Consider the following 21,344-nt stretch of genomic DNA (forward strand, 5'->3'; position numbering starts at 1 on the left):
ATCAATTTTATCCAAGTTTCAAATTTATTAGCATAAGGGATTCAAAATATTTTATTATTTTGTAATGTCTGCAATATCTATCCCCTTTTTCAATCCTAATGTCATTTAATTGAACCTTACTCCTCTCTTTTTTCTCTTGATCAATTTTGCCACAGAGATTTGTTAATTTTTTTAGTCTTTTAAAGAACCAAATTTTGGTTTTGTTGAGAATACTGTATCATTGCTTTATATATCATTAATTTCTGCTCTTATCTTTATTATTTCCTATTTCTGCTTTCCTTGGGTTTATCCAGTAGTTTATTTCATAATGTTTGAAATGGATGCTTAACACATTTATATTTAGGCTTTCTTACTCTCTACAGCACTTAAAGCTAGATTTTTCTCTAAGCACAGCTTTAGCTGCATGACATCAGTTTTTATATGCCATTATCATTCAGTGAAATTTTTTCTAATCTCTATTATGATTTCTTATTTGACTCATTAATTGTTTAGAAGCATGCTTCTTAATTTCCAAATATATGTAGTTTTCCAAGTTTTCTTTTTATTACTGATCATATGATGGTTAGAGAATGTAGTTTATACTTGATCAGATTTTTTTGAAATTTGTTGATATTTGCTTTATGCTGCTATATGATGCTAGGGGGTGTGTGTGTGTCTGTGTGTTAATGATTTAAGTGTGCTTTAAAGCAATATTTGTACTGTATTAGTTGAATTCAGTGTCTTATATGCATATATCCATAAAACAAGTGTTTTAATTGAGTTGTTCAAATCTATAACAAGTTTTATTTTATTTTTCTTTTCTCCTGTTTTATTTATTCTTCCCTTTTGGCTTGTGCTATCAATTCTTAATAGAAATGTGAAAAGTCTCCCACTATGATGGTGGATTTATCTAGTTCATTTTGTAACTTTTTGTTTTAAAATAATTATAGATTCCCAGGATGTTGCAAAAATAGTACAGAGAGATCCTACCTATACTTCACCCAGTTCCCCCCAATGGTTATATTCTACGTAACTATAGTACACAATCAAAATCAACAAATTGGCTTTGGTGCAATATGTGCACACAGACTGTGTCATTTAATAACGTGTAGATTCTTGTAACACTGATACCATGGCAATCAAAAAACAAAACTGTTTTATCACAACTAAGATCTCTCTCTTGCCAGCCCTGTTACAGTCACATCTATCCTAACTCCTGGCAACCACTAAGCCATTTTCTGTCTGTATAATTTTGCCATTTTGAGAACGTTATATAATTTGAATGTTAAAGTATGCAACTTCTTGTGATTGGCTTTATTTTGTGAGAAGATCAGCGCTGTGCTAACATCTGCCAATCCTCCTCTTTTTTGGCTGAGGAAGACTGGCCCTGGGCTAACATCCGTGCCCATTTTCCTCCATTTTATATGGGACGCCACCACAACATGTCTTGCCAAGCAGTGCGTTGGTGCGCGCCGGGAACCGAACCGGCGAACCTTGGGCCGCCGCAGCAGAGCACACTTAACCGCTTGCGCCACCAGGCCGGCGCCTTGAGATTGGCTTTTTAATCTCAGCATAATACCATTGAGATCCATCCAAGTCGAGTGTATTAACTATTGCTTTTTATTATTGAGTAGCATTCTATAGTATGGTTGTACTACATTTTGTTTAACCATACATCTATTCAGGAGCATGCTTCCAGTTTTTGGCTACTACAAATAGAGCTGTTATAAATATTTGTGTACCGATTTTTGTGTGGACATACATTTCAGTTTTTCTGGATAAATGCACAGAAGTGTGATTACTAGGTCATATGGTAGGTGCATGTTTAGTTTTTTAAGAAACTGTCAAACTATTTTCCAGAGTGGCTGCACCATTTTATATTCTACCAACAAAGGATGAGAGATCCAGTTTCTCAGCATCCTCATCAGCATTTAGTATTGTCAATAATTTTTATTTTAAGTTGTTCTAATAGAATAGACCATGATATCTCATTGTGGTCTTCATGTACATTTCCCTAATGTATAGTGATGTTGAACATCTTTTTGTAGCTTATTTGCCATCTGTATATCCTCTATAGTGAAATGTCCCTTGATGTCCAGTTGCTCATATTCTAATTGGATTGTTTGATTTTTAATGTTGGGTTTTGAGAATTCTTTGTGTATTATAGATAAGAGTCCTTTGTCAGATATGTGAGTTACAAATATTTTCTCTCAGCCTGTAGCTTATCTTTTCATCCTCTTAATAAGGTCTTTGACAGAACAAAATTTTTTAAATTTTGATGAAATCCAGTTTATTGATTTTTTTCTTTTATGGAATATGCTTTTGTTGTTATGTCTAAGAACTCTTCACCAAACTCTCGATTCCAAATATTTTCTCCACTGTTTTCCTCTAAAAGTGTTATAGTTTTAAGTTTTACATTTAGATCTACAATCTATTTTGAATTAATTTTTGTATAAGGTGTGAGGTCTAGGTCAAGGTTGATTTTTTTATCAGTAGATATTCAATTTCTCCAGTACCAATTGTTGAAAAGATTATACTGCCTCTATTGAATTGCTTTTGTATCTTTGTGAAAAATCAGTTGGGTGTACTTGTGTGGGTCTATTTCTGGGTTTTCTTTCAATAATTCTGTTAATTTTTTCTTTAATATATTTGGAAGTTACATTTATAGGTACATATACATTTGGAATTGTTATATTTTCCTCTGTATTGAGCCTTTTTTTCAAATTGTTACCCTTTAATTTCTGATAATGCTTTTTTCCCTTAATATCTGTTTTGTTTTATATTAATATAGATATGTCAACTTTCTAAAATTTATATTTGATCAATAAGTCTTTTCCATTCTCTTACTTTCAAACTTTCTGTTTCAGATTTTAGATCTCCCTCTTACAAACAGCATATGGCTAGAATTTTTATTAATTTACTTTGACAATCTGTCTTTTAACTAAAACTTTTAATCCATTTAAAATTACTGATATTTTGGTACTTTTTTCTATCATCTTATTTTGTGTTTTCTATTGTCTTCTTTTTATGTTTTCTATTCTTTCTTTCCTTCTTTTATCTTATATCTTCTTTTCTCATTCAATATTCCATCTACTTGTTTGGAAGTTAGCTTTTATTTTTATTCTGTTATAGTTACTCTTGAATCTTAACATCTACACTTAATTATTAAACATAAAGCTAATCAATACCTTTACCCTTCCCCCAAACACGAAGCCCCTAGAACACTTTAACTACAATTACTCTCCCTCTCAATTTATACACTACAGTCGTCTATTTGTTCTCATTTTTTTACTTATAAGATTTTATTGTGTAATGTTAATGTTTGTTTAGATTTGTCGACATACTTACAACACTTATTATTCTTGATTCTTTCTTCTGTTTTACACCTTTCATCTGGAATCATTTTCTTTCTACCTATAGTGCATATTTTTTAATTCCCTCAAATATAAGTCAGCGGTGGCAAACTCTCTGTTTTTATTCATTTCAAAAGGTCTTGATTTCACCTATATTTTAAAAGATATTTTTTGATTTGAAGTCCTATCCAGAGCAATTAGGCAAGAAAAAGAAAGAAAAGGCATCTAAATCAGAAAAAAAAAAAAAAACTGTCACTATTTGCAGATGACATGATGTTATATATAGAAAACCTTAAGATTCCACCAAAAAACTGTTAGAACTAATAAACAAATTCAGTAAAGTTGTAGCTACAAAATCAATATACAAAATTCTGTAGTGTTTCTATACACTTATAATGAACTATCAGAAAGAAATATTAAGGAAACGATCCCATTTACAATTGCAACAAAAAGAATAAAATATCTAGGAACAAATTTAACTAAGGAGGTAAAAGACTTATACACTGAAAACGATAAGACATTGATAAAAGAAATTGAAGAAGACACAAATAAATGGAAAGATAATCCATGATCATAGATTGGAAGAATTAATATTATTAAAATGTCCATACTACCCAAAGCAATCTACAGGTCCAGTGAAATCTCTATCAAAATTTCAATGGCATTTTTCACTTAAATAGTACAAAGAATCCTAAAATTTGTATGGAATCACAAAAGACCTGGAATAGCCAAAGAAATCTTGAGAAAGAAGAACAAAGCTAAAGACATTATGCTCTCTAATTTCAAACTATCTTACAAAGCTATAGTAATCAAAACGGTATAGTATTGGCATAAAAAGAGACACAGATCAATGGAACAGAATAGACAACCCAGAAATAAACCCACACATATATGGTCAATTAATTTACAACAAAGAAGCCAAGAATATACAATTGAGAAAGGACAGTGGCTCCAATAAATGTTGTTGGGAAAAGTGGACAGCCACGTGCAAAAGAAGGAAACTTGACAACTATCGTACACCACACAGAAAAATTAACACAAAATGGATCAAAGATTTGAATGCAAGACCTGAACCCATAAAACAGCTTGAAGAAAACATAAGCAGTAATCTCTTTGACATCAGTCTTAGTGATAATTTTTTGGATCTGACACCAAAGCAAAGGCAACAAAAGCAAAAATAAGTAAGTGGGACTACATCAAACTAAAAAGTTTCTGCCCACCAAAAGAAACCATCAACAAAATAAAAAGGCAACCTACTTAATAGGAGAAAATATTTGCAAACTATATATCTGATAAGAGGTTAGTGTCCAAAATATATAAAGAACTCATTAGCAAAAAATAAACAATCAATTCAATTAAAAATTGGGCAGAAGATCTGAATAGACATTTTCCCAAGGAAGACATAAAGATGGCCAACAGGTACATGAAAAGGTGCTCAAAATCACTAATCATCAGGGAAAAGCAAATGAAAACCACAATGAGATATCACCTGACACCTGTTAGAATGGCCATTATCAAAAAGACAAGAAATAACAAGTGTTGGCAAGGAGGTGGAGAAAAGGGAATCCTTGTGCACTGCTGATGGGAATGTAAATTGGTGTGGCCACTATGAAAAACAGCATGGAGTTTCTTTAAAAAATTAAAAATAGTATTCTTATTCAAGATGATGATGTATGAGAATCCTGAAATCACCTCCTTCCACAAACACACCAAATTTACAGCTATATATGGAAAAACTTTCTCTGAAAAAAACTAAAACTAGGCTGAGCAACTCCTACACATTGGGTGAATGAGAGAAGACCCATATTGAAGTGATAGGAAAGGCTGGGACACAATCTCATCATAAAACCCACTCCCCAGTGCAGCGACCCACAGTCAGGAAGGAACTCAAATCCCAAAGCTTCTACCTGAGGAGCAAAGGGTTTGAACCCCTCTTGGGGCAAGCCAACTTTTAAGATCTGTACCTAAGAGACAAGCCCTCAAAACATCTAGCTTTGAAACCCAATGGGGCTGGTATCCATGAGATCCACAAGGTTATAGTGATCTGGGAAACAGATTTTAAAGGGCTTATGTACTTGGAGTCATCCAGCCCAGGGCCCAGCCCAGAAGTGGCTATCAAGGGGTATCTGGACTTCATACATGTGGGAAAGCCTCATTTGTGTGTCTTAGAGTTTTGGCCTAAGGGGCAGTCTTCACGTTTGGTACACATCTAGAGGCCTACGGAGGTGCTCTCAGGGAATGTAGGCTGGCGTGTGCCATTTTTGCTGTCTCCCTCCCCTCTGCCTTGCTACAGCTCAACAGTATCTTCCAAACAGGAGCATATGCATTTGTCTGGAGCCCCACTTTTTGAAACTGTTGCCTAGTGGACACCTCTATAACACCTGGCACTGGTGGCCAGTGAGGATTACACTTGAAATCCCATAGGAACTGTATATATTTGCATACTTTTAAAGCTGCTGCCTGAGGGTCTGGCTTCCAAACAGCCTGAATCTAGGTGCTAACTGACACTTCTCCTTTGGGACACTGACAGGCCTTGGCACACCCTCAACTACTGGGTGCCATTAAAAATAAAATATGCTGCTTGGAAAATCACAACTATGTGAGAGACAACCAAGAACTAGGGCAGGGTTGAACAATAATGTCCATCTCCTACACAAGGCCACTCTTTCAAGACTGGGAGAGGTGGCTGTTCTATCCCATGCATAGAAACCAACACAGAGAGTCAAGCAAAATGAAGAAACAGAAAAATGTGTTCTGAACAAAAAAACAAATAAAATCTCAGAAAAACATGTTAATGAAATGGAGGTAAGTAATTTACCTGATAAAGAGTTCAAATATTCATAAAGGTGCTCACCAAACTCTGGAAAAGAAAGGAGGAACACAGTGAGAACTTAAACAAAGAGATAGAAACTATAAAAATGTACCAAATAGAAGTCACAGAGCTGAAGAATACAATAACTGAACTGAAAAATACACTAGAGGAACTTGACAACAGACTAGATGAAGCAGAAGAAAGGATCAGTGAACTCAGAGACAGGGCAGTAGAACTCACTCAATCAAGGCAGCAAAATGAAAAAAAAGAATGAAAAAATGTAAGGATATCTTAAGTGACTTATGGGACATCACATGGTCTAATGTTCACATTATAGAGGTCTCAGATGGAAAAGAGAGAGAGAAAGGGGCAAAAAACTTATTTGAAGAAATAATGTCTGACAACTTCCCTAACCAGGGGAAGTAAACAGACACCCAGATCCAGGCCCAGAAAGTTTCAAATAAGATGAACCCAAAAAGACCCACACTAAGATACATTATAAGTAAAATATCAAAAACTAAAGACAAAGAGAGAATCTTAATAGCAGCAAGAGAAAAATAACTTGTTACGTACAAGGGAAGCCCCATAAGACTATAAGCAGATTTTTCAGAAACTTTGCTGGCCTGAAGGTATTGGCACAATATACTCAAAGTGCTGGAAGAGAAAAAATTCCAACCAAGAATATTCTACCTGGCAACATTATCATTCAGAATTGAATGAGAGATAAAGAATTTTTCAGACAAGCAAAAGCTAAAGGAGTTCCTCACCACTAAACTGGCCTTATCAGAAATGTTAAAGAAAATTCTTTAACATTAAAAAAAAAGTCACTAATTAGTAATAAGAAAACATATAAAAGTATAAATCTCACTGGTAAAGGTAAATATATGGTAAAGGTAGTGGATTAATCACTTGTAAAGCTAGTATGAAGGTTTAAAGACAAAAGCAGTAAGAACAACTGTAACTATAATAATTAGTTAAGTGATACACAAGATAAAAAGATGTAAAATGCACATCAAAAACATAAAACATGGGTGGGGGAAGAGTAAAAACGTAGAGCATTAGAATCCGTTCAAACTTATATTTATAACAGTCTATTTTAAGCCGATAACAATATAAGTTGTCATATGTAAGCCTCAAGGTAACCCCAAAGCAAAAACTAGAGCAGATATACAAAAGAGAAAGAGAATCTAGTATACCACCAAAGAAAGTCACCAAACCAAAAAGGAAGAGAGTAAGAGAAGAAGAAAGGAACAGAGAAAATCTACAAAACAGCCAGAAAACAATGAATAAAACGTCAATAAGTACATGCCTATCAATAATTACTTTAAGTGTAACTGGACTAAATTTTCCAATTGAAAGACACAGAGAAGCTGAATGGATACAAAACAAGACCCATCGACATGCTGCCTACAAGAGATTCACTTCATATACAAGGATATACACAGACTAAAAGTGAAAGGATGCAAAAAGACATTCCATGCAAATGAAAACCAAAAGAAAGCTGAAGTAGCTATACTTATATCAGACAAAATAGATTTTAAAACAAAGACTGTAATAAGAGACTAAAGAAGGTCATTACATAATGAAAAAGAGTTCAATCCAACAAGATGATATAACACTTATAAATATTTATGGACCCAACATAGGAGAACCTAAATATACAAAGCAAATATTAACAGACCTAAATGGAGAAATAAACCTTAATACAATAATAATGGATGACTTTAATATCCCACTTATGTCAATGGATAGATCATCCAGACAAAACTCAATAGGAAAGCACCAGTCTTAAATGACACAGTAGACTAGATGGACTTAACAGATATATACAGAACAGTCCATGCAAAAGCAACAGAATACACATTCTTTTCAAGTGTACATAGAACATTCGCCAGGATAGATTATATGTTAGGTCACAAAACAAGTGTTAATAAATTTCAGAAGATTTAAATCATATCAAGCATCTTTTCCAAACACAATGATATGAAGCTGGAAATCAACTACAAAAATAAAACTGGAAAATTCACAAATATGTGGAGATTAAACAACATGCTACAGACCGACTAATGGGTCAAAGAAGAAATCAAAAGAAATCAAAAAATACCTTGAGACAAATGAAAATGGAAATATAATATACCAAAATTTACGAGGTACAGCAAAAGCAATTCTAATAGGGAAGTTCATAGGGATGAATGCTTACCTCAGGAAACAAGAAAGATCTCAAATAAACAACCAAACATTGCACCTCAGGGAACTAGAAAAACAACAACAAATGAAGTCCAAAGTTAGTAAAAGAAATGAAAAACAAATCAATACAGAAATAAATGAAGTAAAGACTAAAAGACAATATAAAAGATCAATAAAACAAAGAGCTGGTTCTTTGAAAAGATAAACAAAATTGGCAAAACTTTAGCTAGACTCACCAAGATAAAAAGAGAGAGGACTCAAATAAATAAAGTCAGAAATGAAAGAGGACACATTACAACTGATACCACACAAATACAAAGGATCATAAGAGACTATTATAAACAATTATATGCCAATAAATTTGACAACCTAAAAGAAATGGAAAAATTCCTAGAAACATACAATTTACCAGGACTGAATTATGATGAAATAGGAAATCTGAACAGACTGATTACTAGGAACAAGATTGAATCAGTAATTAAAAGCTTCCCAACAAATAAAAGTCCAGGATCAGATGGCATTACTGGTGAATTCTACCAAACATTCAAAGAAGAATAAATACCGATCCTTATCAAACTCTCCCAAAAAACAGAAGAGAAAGGAACACTTCCAGACTCATTTTATGAGGTTGGCATTACCTTGACACCAAAACCAGACGAGGGCAACACAAGAAAAGAAAATTACAGACCAATATCCCTGATGAACACAGATGCAAAAAATCTTCAACAAAATATTAGCAAACCAAATTCAACAATACATTAAAAGGATCATATACTATGATCAAGTGGGATTTTTTTGCAAAGATACAAGGATGGTTCAATATCTGCAAATCAATCAATGTGATACACCACTTTAACCAAATGAGATAAAAATCATATGATCGTCTCGATAAATGCAGAAAAAGCATTTGACAAAATTCAACATGCATTTATGATAAAAAGTAAACAAAGCAGGTATAGAGGGAACATACCTCAACATAATAAAGGCCATATATGACAAGCCCATAGCAAATATCATAGTCAATGGTGAAAAGTTAAACACTTTTCCTCTAAGATCAAGAACAAGACAGGGATGTCCACTCTCACCACTTTTATTCAACATAGTATTGGAAGTCCTAGCCAGAGCAATTAGGCAAGAAAAAGAAATAAAAGACATCCAAACTGGAAAGGAAAAAGTAAAACTGTCACTATTTGCAAATGACATGACGTTATATACAGAAAATCCTAAAGATTCTACTAAAAATCTGTTAGAACTAATAAACAAATTCAGTACAGTTGCAGGTACAAAATCAATATACAAAAATTTGTTACATTTGTATACACTAATAATGAAATTTCAGAAAGAAAAATTAAGAAAACAATCCCATTTATAACTGTATCAAAAAAATAAAATACCTGGGAATAAATTTAACCAAAGAGATGAAAGACTTGTACACTGAAAACTATGACATTAATGACATAAATTGAAGAAGACACATATAATTGGAAGATATTCCATGCTTATGGATTGGAAGAATTAATATCATAAAATATTCATACTACCCAAAGTAATTTACATGTCTAATGAAATCTCTATCAAAATTCCAATGGCATTTTTCATAGGAATAGAACAAAGAATTCTAAAATTTGTATGGAAGCTCAAAAGACCCTCAACGGTCAAAGCAACCTTGAGAAAGAAGAGCAAAGATGAAGGCACTATGCTCCCTGATTTCAAACTATATTACAAAGCTATAGGAATCAAACAGTATGGGATTGGCATAAAAACAGACACATCGATCAACGCAACAGAATAGAGAGCCCAGAAAAACCTCCACACATATATGGTCAATTAATTTATGACAAAGCAACCAAGAATATGCACTGGGGAAATGACAGTCACTTCAATAAATGATGTAGAGAACACTGACAGCCACATGTAAGAGAATGAAACTAGACGCTTCTTTTACACCACACACAAAAATTAACTCAAAATGGATTAATGACTTGAATGTAAGAATTGAAATCATAAAACTCCTAGAAGAAAACATAGTTGGTAAGTTCTTTGACATCAGTCTTAGTGGTGTTCTTTTGGATCAGACACTAAAAGCAAAGGCAACAAAAGTAAAAATAAACAAGTAGAACTACATCAAACTAAAGAACTTCTGCACAGTGAAGGAAACCATTCACAAAACGAAAAAGCCACCTATTCAATGAGAGAAAATATTTGCAAATCATATCTGATAATGGCCTAATATCCAAAATATATAAAAAACTCGTACTACTCAATAGCAAAAAAACCCAACAATCCGATTAAAAATGGGCGGAGGATTTGAATAGACATTTTTCCAAAGAAAGCCTATGGACGGCCAACATGTGAAAAGATGCTCAACATCACTAATCATCATGGAAATGCCAATCAAAACCAGAATGATATATTACCTCACACTAGTTAGAATGGCTATTATCAAAAAAACACGAAGTGGAAAGTGTTGGCAAGGATGTGGATAAAAAGGAACTTTACTGCACCATTGGTGGGAATGTAAATTTGTGCAGCCACTATGGAAAACAATATGGAGGCTCTTCAAAACATTGAAAATATAACTACCATAATATTCAGCAATTTTACTTCTGGGTATTTAGTTGAAGAAAATGAAAACACTAATTCAAAAATGTATATGCACCCCATGTTCATTGAAGCATTTTTCCAAATCCAAGACATAGATACAATCTAAATGTCCACTGATGGATGAATAGATAAAGAAAATGTGGTATAAATAAATAAATACACACACACACACACACACACACACAATGGAATATTATTCAGTGATAAAAAGAAAGAAATCTTGCCATTTGCGACAATGTGGATGGACCTTAAGGAAATTATGCTAAGCAAAATATATCAGACAGAGAAAGACAAATACCATATGATCTCATATGTGCAATCTAAAAAAACAAACAAATAAAAAAACTGAACTCATGCATACGGAGAACAAATTTTTGGTTACCAGAGGCACTAGTGGATTGTGGGTGAAATCGGTGAAGGGGTTTAAAAACTACCAATTGCTAGCTATAAATTAAATAAGTCATGGGGATATAATGTATAGCAGCACGGGGACTGTAGTTAATAATACTGTATTGTATATTTGAAAGTTGCTAAGGAAGTAGAACTTAAAAGTTTTCATCACAAGAAAAAAATTTTAACTATGTATGGAGATGGGTGTTAACTAGACTTGGTGTGGTTATCATTTCACAATATTTACAAATATTGAGTCATTATGTTGTACACCTGCAACTAATATAATGTTATATGTCAATTATATCTAAATTTTAAAAAAAAATTTTTTTGATGAGTATACAATTTTAAGTTGAGTTAATTACTCTCTAAGCACATTGAAGACATATTTTACTCCTTCTGGCTTCTCTCGCTTTTGAGATATCAATTGCCAGTTCAATTGCCATTCGTTTGAAAGTAACGTCTTTCCTCTCTAACTGATTTTAGGCTCTTCTCCTTGTCTTTGCGTCCTGCATATTCAATATAATATGTACAGATGTGGGTTCTATTTTTATTATTATTTCTTTTCTTTTTGTTGTCACTGTGGAATCAATAAATTGTCTTTCATCTATTGTGAAAAGTTCTTTGCTGTCATCTTTTCAAATATTGTCTTTTCATCGTTCTCTCCTCTCCTTTTGGAACTCTGTTTAAATGTAATTTATATACTTTAATTCCATTTTTTGGGCCTATTTTTAATTATTATATTTTCTATTGCTACATGTTCTGTTTGGTTCTCTTTTTTCTCCAAAATTGCTTAGTCTTTTTGAGGTCTCTTGTTCCAACTCATGTTTTTAATTTCTTATTTCATTCAGCATATTCGTCATTTTCTTTTATAATCTGTATTTTATCATTCTAATATAGATTTTCTTTATTGGTCTATTTCTGCTGACTTTTGCTCTGGGACCATATTTCCTGTGTGTTTCGTGATTTTTAAAAATGTATGTGAATTTTTGAGGCCTTATTTGAAAGTGAATTCTCCCAGAAAGAATTTTCAATTGTTTCAGCCAGGTATCTGGGTGGCACCAATATCCTAGGAAAACTTTAAACAAAGTTTTGGCTTGAGGTTTCTAGGATCAAGTAGGAGGTACAAATTGGTCTTCAAACTCACAATGGGTCTAACTTGGGGATGTAAAATTTCAGAGTGGATTTCTTCTTCTCCTATACTTTGTGCTACATTTTAAGATGGGCAGTTTTCTTGGCAGCTCCCTGCAGAGGTAGGTTTACTTCTCATTTATCCTTAAATGAGGGTTCCAGTTTAATGCAGGAGGTTAGCATTAGACTCCTTTTTTCTAGGGCTACTTGGTAGGGGCTTGTTCTGTCCTATGAAACCTGAGAGGCTGTGACAACTGAAGCTCAGGTTTACCAAGTTCAGGAAATACTCTCAAGATTAAAGCCAGCTTCAGTCTGTTTTTATTAGTTTTTGGTCTTTTGAGTATGCCTTACTTTGTTTCAGCATATGGATACCTTTAAAAAGTTTTATTTAAAATATTTTATTCACATACTATACAAAAGCTGAAAACAACTTGAATATCTATTAACAGAAAAATGGATAAATACATTGAATTGTATTCATACAAATTAATACACTACAGCAATAAAAAAAAACTACACACATCAACAAATTACACACAATATAGATGAATCTCACATTTTGAGTGAAAAAAAAACTGGACACAAAAGAGTACATATTGCATAATTCCACTTATATGACATGCAAGAACTGGCAGAAGAAACCAGTGTTAATAGAAGCCACATTGCTGGTTACTCTGACTTGCTGGTGGTGGTGGCAGGGGGCGAGGCGGGGGAGTCGTTGGTTATTGACTAGGGAGAGGCATGATGGAAATTTCTGGGGCTCTGGAAATGTTCCAGATCTTGTTCTGGGTGGTGATTACACAGGTATAAAGCCTCATCTAGCTGTACACTCAGGATTAGTACACTGTACATGCTTTAACTTATGTATGCTATACCTCAATAAAGTAAAAGAAAAATTATCCTCCAGTTTTAGTTGGTTTGGCCAAAGTACTTCATCTACCTTACAACTGCAAATAAAAATCCAAGTGTTTTACAAATATAAGGGATTTATATTCATTACCCACATTGCCAGCGTCAAGTAGAAGATTAGACAGTTATTTAGAGAAGGCAATGAAAAAATAAAACTGCCACTTCTTCCTTTTTGGCAATAGGGTTTTAATATTTTTATCATAACTTAAACTCCACATTTCTTTTTGCTTTTATAGTCAGTATGTGAATGAGTGGAAACATCTCATAGAGAAAGTGTATTAAAACAAAGTATTAAAACAAACGCAAATATAATTTCTAAAGGTAGAGTAAAACCATCATTTTTGTAAAAAAAGTCTTGAAAATGAATGTACTTTTAATTCTGTAATATATGCTACCATGAAGACCACAGGCAGTTAGATCTGAAAGAATGTGATTAATTTTTCTAATGTCTCATTTCTAGATTCCTATATCATTTCTACCACTGCACACTCAGGGCATTTTTTTTGGTGTAAGTGCAGTTCATCTATAAAGTATGTTTGTGTATAGCAGTTTATTACTAGAGAAGAGAAGATGTATTTTATTAGCAAAAGGAAAGGAGTAGTTAAATGAATGTATTTACGTATTTAATAGCCATTGTTTACGCATTTGCTAAGAGGACCAATAATTGCTTTTGCAAATGAGGAGCCTAAAGTAGATGACAAATTGTAGATGATGCAAGAAGCTTATCCTCCGCATAGTGAAGCTTGCAAATAACATTTTATTGTTGGAATGACCGCTATGTCTTTATACATCTTTGTCTTCGTCACCAGGTTTACCAAAGTGCCTAACATGTAATAGACTCTCAGTAATGTTTTCCAAATAAACAAACAATAATAATAACCTACTCCTCCCTTTAAATCATATCTGTTTTTTTCTTTTAAATCATGTCCCCATCCTTCAATAGCTCTTAAATAAATTTCACAGTGATGTGATGGGAAAAGAATAATATTATAACCATTGTTTTGATGAATCAAATATAAGCATATACTGCTACCATTTTTTCCTAAAGCAAAAAATGCCACAGGGTATATGAGAGACTACTTATATCAATCGAAATCAATCATTAACCACTTGATTCCTAAGCATCAAAAATTGAAATCAACAAATATTTACTAAGTACACTGATTACAAGGAATTCAGTTGGATGCAGGGATTCTAAAACTCATAAGACATTACCTCAATCTACTTAGGAGCTAGACCCCTTGATATTAAGTGGTTTCAAACACACTTTCGATGTGATGCTCTAAGGGGACCCTAGGGAAAAATAGATCTAGCTCTTTTGACTTAACAATTGAATGACTATGATAGTCCCCAAGGAATTCTGCAAAGGTGTTGGGGGGAGGTAATTAGTAGTTAACTTTCTTGGTAATTTGTTTGCTTTCACTTGATTATTTCCTCATATTACTTCAAGCAAGCAGAGCTATCCTTTGTGTTTGCTACATAATTTCTTCATATTCCTTTGATTCTACAAAAGCCAAAGATGGATGTGATACCTGCCAGGTGAAACTTAGAAGCACTGGTTCTGCTGTGGAAGAGGGACCCACTCTGCTCAGTCAGACCACGTTGAATGACCTTTCATAAGGCATAATTTCTATACATCTTGGTTTTCATCATCTAATAATTGAGAGTGGCAACATTATTGTCCTCACAGGATGGTTGTTCTAACTGAACAAAATTATAATCTATGTCAAGTGCCTTGTACTTTGCCTGGAACATAAAAACTACTCAAAAAACATTAGCTATCATCATTATCGTCGTCTTCTTCATCATCTTTTGTATTATTTAGTAGCTAAGAGTATAGAGTTTAGAGTCAGACCTGAGATTGTGTCCTCATCTGTCACTTGAGAGGTACACATCCTTGAAAAATGACTTCATATTTCTCATTCTCAATTTTTCCATCTTCCGATTGGGAATAAAAAATAATGCGTTCAGTCACTATAGTAATTGAGATGCATGTCAATCAAGACTTCAGTGCAGTGCCTAGCACACAGTAAATGCCCAGCCAATGTAAGTGATGATGATAATGCCGTCTCTCCACAAGACAATAAATATCTCCAGAGCAGATTATTCATCTCTATGACCTGGTTAATGTCTGAATTCACAGGCCCATGCATTGAAGAAGAGATATAGAGGGGAGATGCAATGTGAAATAGCCTCTTGTGTCATGGGAGCACTTTCAGATCAAGGAAACGAGGGGAGAAGATGAAAGGCAGAGTTTGATTTGAGTAAAAGGACCTTATAGAGGATTATTCACTACAACCTTTTCTAGTCCAAAGAAGCCTTGCAGGATCCTACACAGAGGAGTTTTATCAAATCAGCTAGGCTTAGAAAACATTAGTGCTGGAAGAGTTTAATTATAATAACTTGTTGGAAAACACACCTATGGATCAAGACATCTATAAGGCGAATTTAGGGTCAAGACTAACTTTGCCTGAATTACCTGAATATTTGCCCTAGTATCTAAATTAAAATCCCCACATTCTTAATGACAGCCCTGTGAACTGGCTGAGCATAAGCGTACTCAGAGTTGCCAAAATGGTGGCACTGAGGACTCTGCCAAAGGGTAGCAGAAAAACATCAGGGAACGATGACTTACATCTGTGGACTGCTTTTGTCTTCCTGCCAGTCCCCAGATTTTCATTATCCTAGTAAAAGGCAATTTACGTAACTTATTAGTTGTCCTTTTTGCTTACATTCTTAGCCTGGAAATATTTCCCAACAACAAATGCCTCTAGGTCTTTGTCTTGATGGCAAAATGCTTTCTTTTATGGCCTTTATCACCCTCTCGTCCGTCCTTTATTCCTCCAAATCCTCTTTAATCTTACTCTCACTCCACTTCCTTTGTTTGATAGCAGATGGCCTTGTGGACAGCTTCAAGTGGTCATCATATCAGATAACTCCTGCCTTCCACCAAAACACGTAAGAATAAACTCTAGAGGATACTGAGAAATGATGAGAAATTTGCTGTTGAAGGGCTGAGCTCTTTTATCCTTGTCAATATCTTACCCTGATTTAGAGGGTTTTTTCCCTCCTTCTTGCTGTCACTTACGTTTTCTCATGTCACAAAGGCAAATCTGGAAAAAGACACACTAACTAGGGCTTCTCACTATCCTGTGTAGCTGATGTTATTGAAGAAATTAAGTCACTTGGAAAATGAGTGGAGAGGGACAGCAGTCATTCTGTAACTCGTGAACTCATTGTGCATCCTAGGCATTTTGTTGTGGGGGAAAAAATAGGTTACACAAATTAAAGAAGTAAAACGCGTTTTTTTTTTTTTTTTTCTTTTTACTACTTGACTGCTGAATGCTTTACAGCTTTGTAATTTGGAAAGAGCGGTTCAACTCCTTTTGTGCCTTACTTTATCATGCTATATAATTACATCTGCTAAACCCCAACATCTAATTCTGCTTTTCATGCATGCATACCGTACATCATCATGAGTGACATTTATTTTAGATGTTGCTCGTTGCTTAGCACTTTCATTTTGTATTTTTTTCATCAGTACTAATCCCAGTAATCAGTTTTACAAGGCGTCTTCTCATTGTGACTTGCCTTACTTCCATAAAGAAAAGATCATTGCAAATGGTACATTATAAAATCTGCATGCAGAGGTTTCAAAACAACTGTTTATTTCCTTCCTTCTTTCTTTTTCTCTTTCCTCTCTTTCATCTATGAAGTGTCAGTATGTTTTATACATATTTAATTTGAATTAGTGGCCAACGTTTTGAAATTGGGACATTTCAGCTGGAGCTGAGTAGAAATTGCTCTTTAGCTGGGGGTGGAAGTGGGGTGGATGGGGCATGCACGCTCCATTTTGCATAGTTTATGTCTTTTCCTACAGGTTTCCTGACACCTTGCTTAATTAACTCACATTCCCTGCCAGAACTGTGAGGGCATTTGAGGTCATGATCCCTACTACATGGAGAAGTGTGAGTTGCCATTCTTTGCTTTTTCTTTAAGCAGAAGAACCTTCATACCTGCTAGCTATCCTCAAAGGGTTAAACCCATCTGACAGGCTTCGTGCTTTCCCTAACACCCTGTGATTCAACCTTGTGTTGAAACCATTGCACTCTTGCTCTGTGACTGGGAGGGTGAATTACCTGGCACTTTTGAAAGACAATATATTATTATAGAGTCACGACTCTAATGGCGTTTTGTCTCTTTGGCACAGACATCCTACTCCCAGGAACTTAAAGCCTGATTTTAAAAACAAAAATATATAGGTAGATAGATAGTCATTGAAATGTCTGTAACATCCAGGAAGGTTTTAAAATTTTCATCAGGAAGACTGTGTTAAAACATGTTAAGTGAAAAAGGGCAAATGCAAAATGGCATACAGACTATTACGACAAGTAACCCTCTAGGGATATATGAAAATATAGAGTGTCCATGTTAAACTTTAGGAAGTGTTATCTTTTTAAAACAAATTGCTCTTAATTTTGTTGATTAGTTTATTTAGTAAAACAATCTCAGGTGAATATATTTCATCAAAGGAGAAACATGCCTCCCAGAGTAATTTCCACTCTGGAAGTTTAGTGTAAGTACGATTCATGTTTTTGCAGAGAAATTCAGATCTTGGCAATTTTCATTAACTCAGAATAGGAGCCTTCTTTCCTCATGCCTGCTTTCCTTCTTCCCCCCAAGACACAAAGTCCTGTGTGTAAATGAAATCACTCAACAATTATCAAGCCTACAAATTCTTCTCCCTAAACATGTTTCACCTTGCCACCCCTGTGAACATGGAGATGCAATTGCCTTGCATTAAGATAGAAATGGCGGGAGATCTAAATGCAACAAATGCCCTCAGGAGAATTGGAAACTTCAGTGATGGGAAGAAGCTGAAGCCCTCTGAATCTTATCCACCAAATCCAAACAAGCAGATTAGTGAGTACGGGCTCTCTCAGCCAGTGAGTCTTGGCATCCTTGAGAATACTGTGTGGACTGGCATTTTTGAATTATGAATGTACTTCCTTAAGACTCTAATAAAAGGAAAAGAAGAGAAAACTTCATATGATCATTTCAATAGATGCAGAAAAAGCATTTGACAAAATTCAACACCTGTTCATGATAAAAACTTGTACAAATTAGGTGTAGAAAGAATATATCTCAACATAATAAAGGCCATAGATGACAAGCCCACAGCTAACATCATACTCAATGGGGAAAGGACGAAAGCTTTTCCTCTAAGATCAGGAACAAGACAAGGGTGCCTACTCTCACTGCTCCTGTTCAACATAGTATTGGAAGTCCTAGCCACAGCAATCAGGCAAAAAAAAGAAAAAAAAGAAAGAAAGAGAAAGTATCAGAATTGGAAAGGAAGCAGTAAAATTGTCTCTATTTACAGGTGACATGATTTTATACATAGAAAATCCTAAAGGCTCCACCAAAAAACTGTTAGATCTAATCAATGAATTCAGTAAAGTTGCAGGATACAAAATTAACATACAAAAATCACTAGCATTTCTATACATGAACAATGAATTATCTGAAAAAGAAATAAGGAAAACAATACCATTTACAACAGCATCAAAAAGAATGAAATACTTAGTGATAAATTTAATCAAGTAAGTGAAATTTCTCTACACTGAAAACTACAAAACATTGATGAAATAAATAGAAGACACAAATAAATGATAATGTATCTGTGTTCATGAATTTGAAGAATATTGTTAAAATGTCCCTACTACCCAAAGACATCTATAGATTCAATGCTATCCCTATAGAGGTTCAATGGCGGTTTTTACAGAAGTAGGAAAAATAATTCTAAAATTTGTGTGGAACTACAAAAGACTCCAATTAGCCAAAGCAATCCAGAGAAAAAAAGAACCAAGTGGGAGGCATCACATTTCCTGATTTCAAGATATACTATAAAGCTATAGTAATCAAAATAGTGTGGTACTGGCATAAAAATAGACACATAGACCTATGGAACAAAATTGAGAGCCCAGAAATAAATCCATGCAGACACAGTCAGCTAGTACTTGACAAGCGAGCCAAGAATACTCAATGGAGAAAAGACACTCCAACAAATGGTGCTGGGAAAATTGGATATTCACATGTAAAAGAATAAAACTAGATCTCTATCTTATACCACTCACAGAAGTTAACTCAAAATGGACTAAAGAATTAAACGTAAGACTGGAAACCGTACAACTCCTAAAATAAAAACCTAGGGAAAAAAGCTCCTTGACATGGGTCTTGGCAATGATGTTTTGGATAGACACCTAAAGCATAAGCAACAAAATAAATAAAAAATGAACAAGCAGGACTACATCAAACTAAAAAGCTTCTGCACTGCAAAAGAAATGATCAACAAAATGAAGAGACAGCCTACAGAATGGGAAAAAATATTTGCAAGCCATATATCTGGTAAGAGGTTCATATCCAAAATATGCAACAAACTCATACAACTCAATAGCAAAACAACAAATAATCCAATAAAAAAAATGATCAAAGGCCTTGAATAGTCATTTTTCCAAAGAAGATATATGAATGGCCAATGAATGCTACATGAAAAGGTGCTCAAAATCACTATTATTAGGGAAATGCAAATAAAAACCACAACGAGATATCATCTCACCCCTGTTAGAATGGCCATCATCAAAAAGACAAAGAAATCAAACAAAGACAAACAAAGACATCAAAAAGAGATAACAAATGCTGGCAAGGATGTGGAGAAAAGGGAACCCTTGTACACTGTTGGTGGGATTGTAAATTGGTACAGCAACTATGGAAGACAGTACGAAGGTTCCTCAAAAAATTAATAATAGAACTATCGTATGATCCAGCAATTCCACTTCTGGAAAAATATCCAAAGGAAACGAAAATGCTGTGTTGAAGAGATCTCTGCACCCCCATGTTCATAATAGCATTATTTACAATAACCAAGACATGGAAACAACCTAAATGTCCATCAACAGATGAATGGAAAAGGAAGATGTAGTATATTTATATACAATAGAATATTATTCAGCCATAAAAAGAAGGAAATCTTGCCATTTGAGACAACATGGATGAACCTTGCGGAACTCATAGAAAAAGAGATCAGATTTGTGGTTACCAGAGGTGGGGGTTGGGTATAGGGGAATTGGAGGAAGGTGGTCAAAATGTACAGACTTCCAGTTATAAGACAAATAAGTACTAGAATGTAATGTACAACATGATGACTATAGTCGATATTACTGTATGGATATGTAAATGAAAGTTGTTAGGTGAGCAGATCTTAAGAGTTATCATCATAAGGAAAAAATTTATTTTTTCTTTTTCTTTTGTATCTGTATGAGATGATGGATATTAACTAAACTTACTGTGGTAATCATTTCACAATATATGTAAGCCAAATCATTGTGCTGTTTACCTTGAACTTATACAGTGCTGTATGTCAATTATATCTCAATAAAACTGGAAAAAAAAAAAAAGAAATCCAGTCCCACATAGTAGTAGTTCTTAACACAGTTGATATCCTTGGCTTTTAAGACAATAATAAAAATTTACCTTTAGCATTTTGTAGGGATTTTTTTAAGATGCTTAAACATATGTTCATTTTAGCAAGTTTCCATGAGTCCTTAGAGAAATGCTTACCATACAACTACCATGGGTTTCCTCATTGTTTTTGAATTCTGGTTTTCACACCTGGAAACAATATCTTTAAAATTTTTATTGTTTAAAATTATGTTTCTATGTGATGTACTTTTTTGGTAATAAACTATGAACTTTGAAAAAAAGAGAAAAAATTGAGGAAAGTCAGATCTCAGAAGAAAACAATCTTGGTTTTCTTGGTTTATAAATAATCTTGGTTTATAAATAAAAGCAGTAGGCAACTATGTTTTTTCTCTGTAGAGCTGTGTTTAAATCAGGAATTGAAATTATTATCACAAGGACAGTGCTTGGCCTATATACAGAAGTATTTAGAATTGAGGTCACTTAAATGGAACAAATAC

At 34.0% G+C, this 21,344-nt stretch overlaps 1 long non-coding RNA gene across 2 annotated transcripts in view; it reads right to left on the reverse strand.

Moving 5' to 3' along the window:
* LOC147917098 (uncharacterized) overlaps positions 1-21,344 on the reverse strand; it is a 94,404-nt gene that overhangs the window by 66,571 nt on the left and 6,489 nt on the right. Inside the window, exons 2-3 of one of the 2 annotated variants that reach the window (XR_015552370.1) lie at positions 8,345-8,398; positions 6,151-6,192 (exon numbers count right to left, since the gene is read on the reverse strand). This is a non-coding gene — a long non-coding RNA (uncharacterized LOC147917098). Of the gene's footprint in view, positions 1-6,150; positions 6,193-8,344; positions 8,582-21,344 lie in introns of those variants that run through there. The other variant, XR_015552369.1, reaches the window with a different exon arrangement.

The sequence above is a fragment of the Ceratotherium simum genome, chromosome 5 (genome assembly GCF_057802395.1).
Source record: "Ceratotherium simum simum isolate JZ-2026a chromosome 5, ASM5780239v1, whole genome shotgun sequence".
NCBI lineage: Eukaryota > Metazoa > Chordata > Mammalia > Perissodactyla > Rhinocerotidae > Ceratotherium > Ceratotherium simum.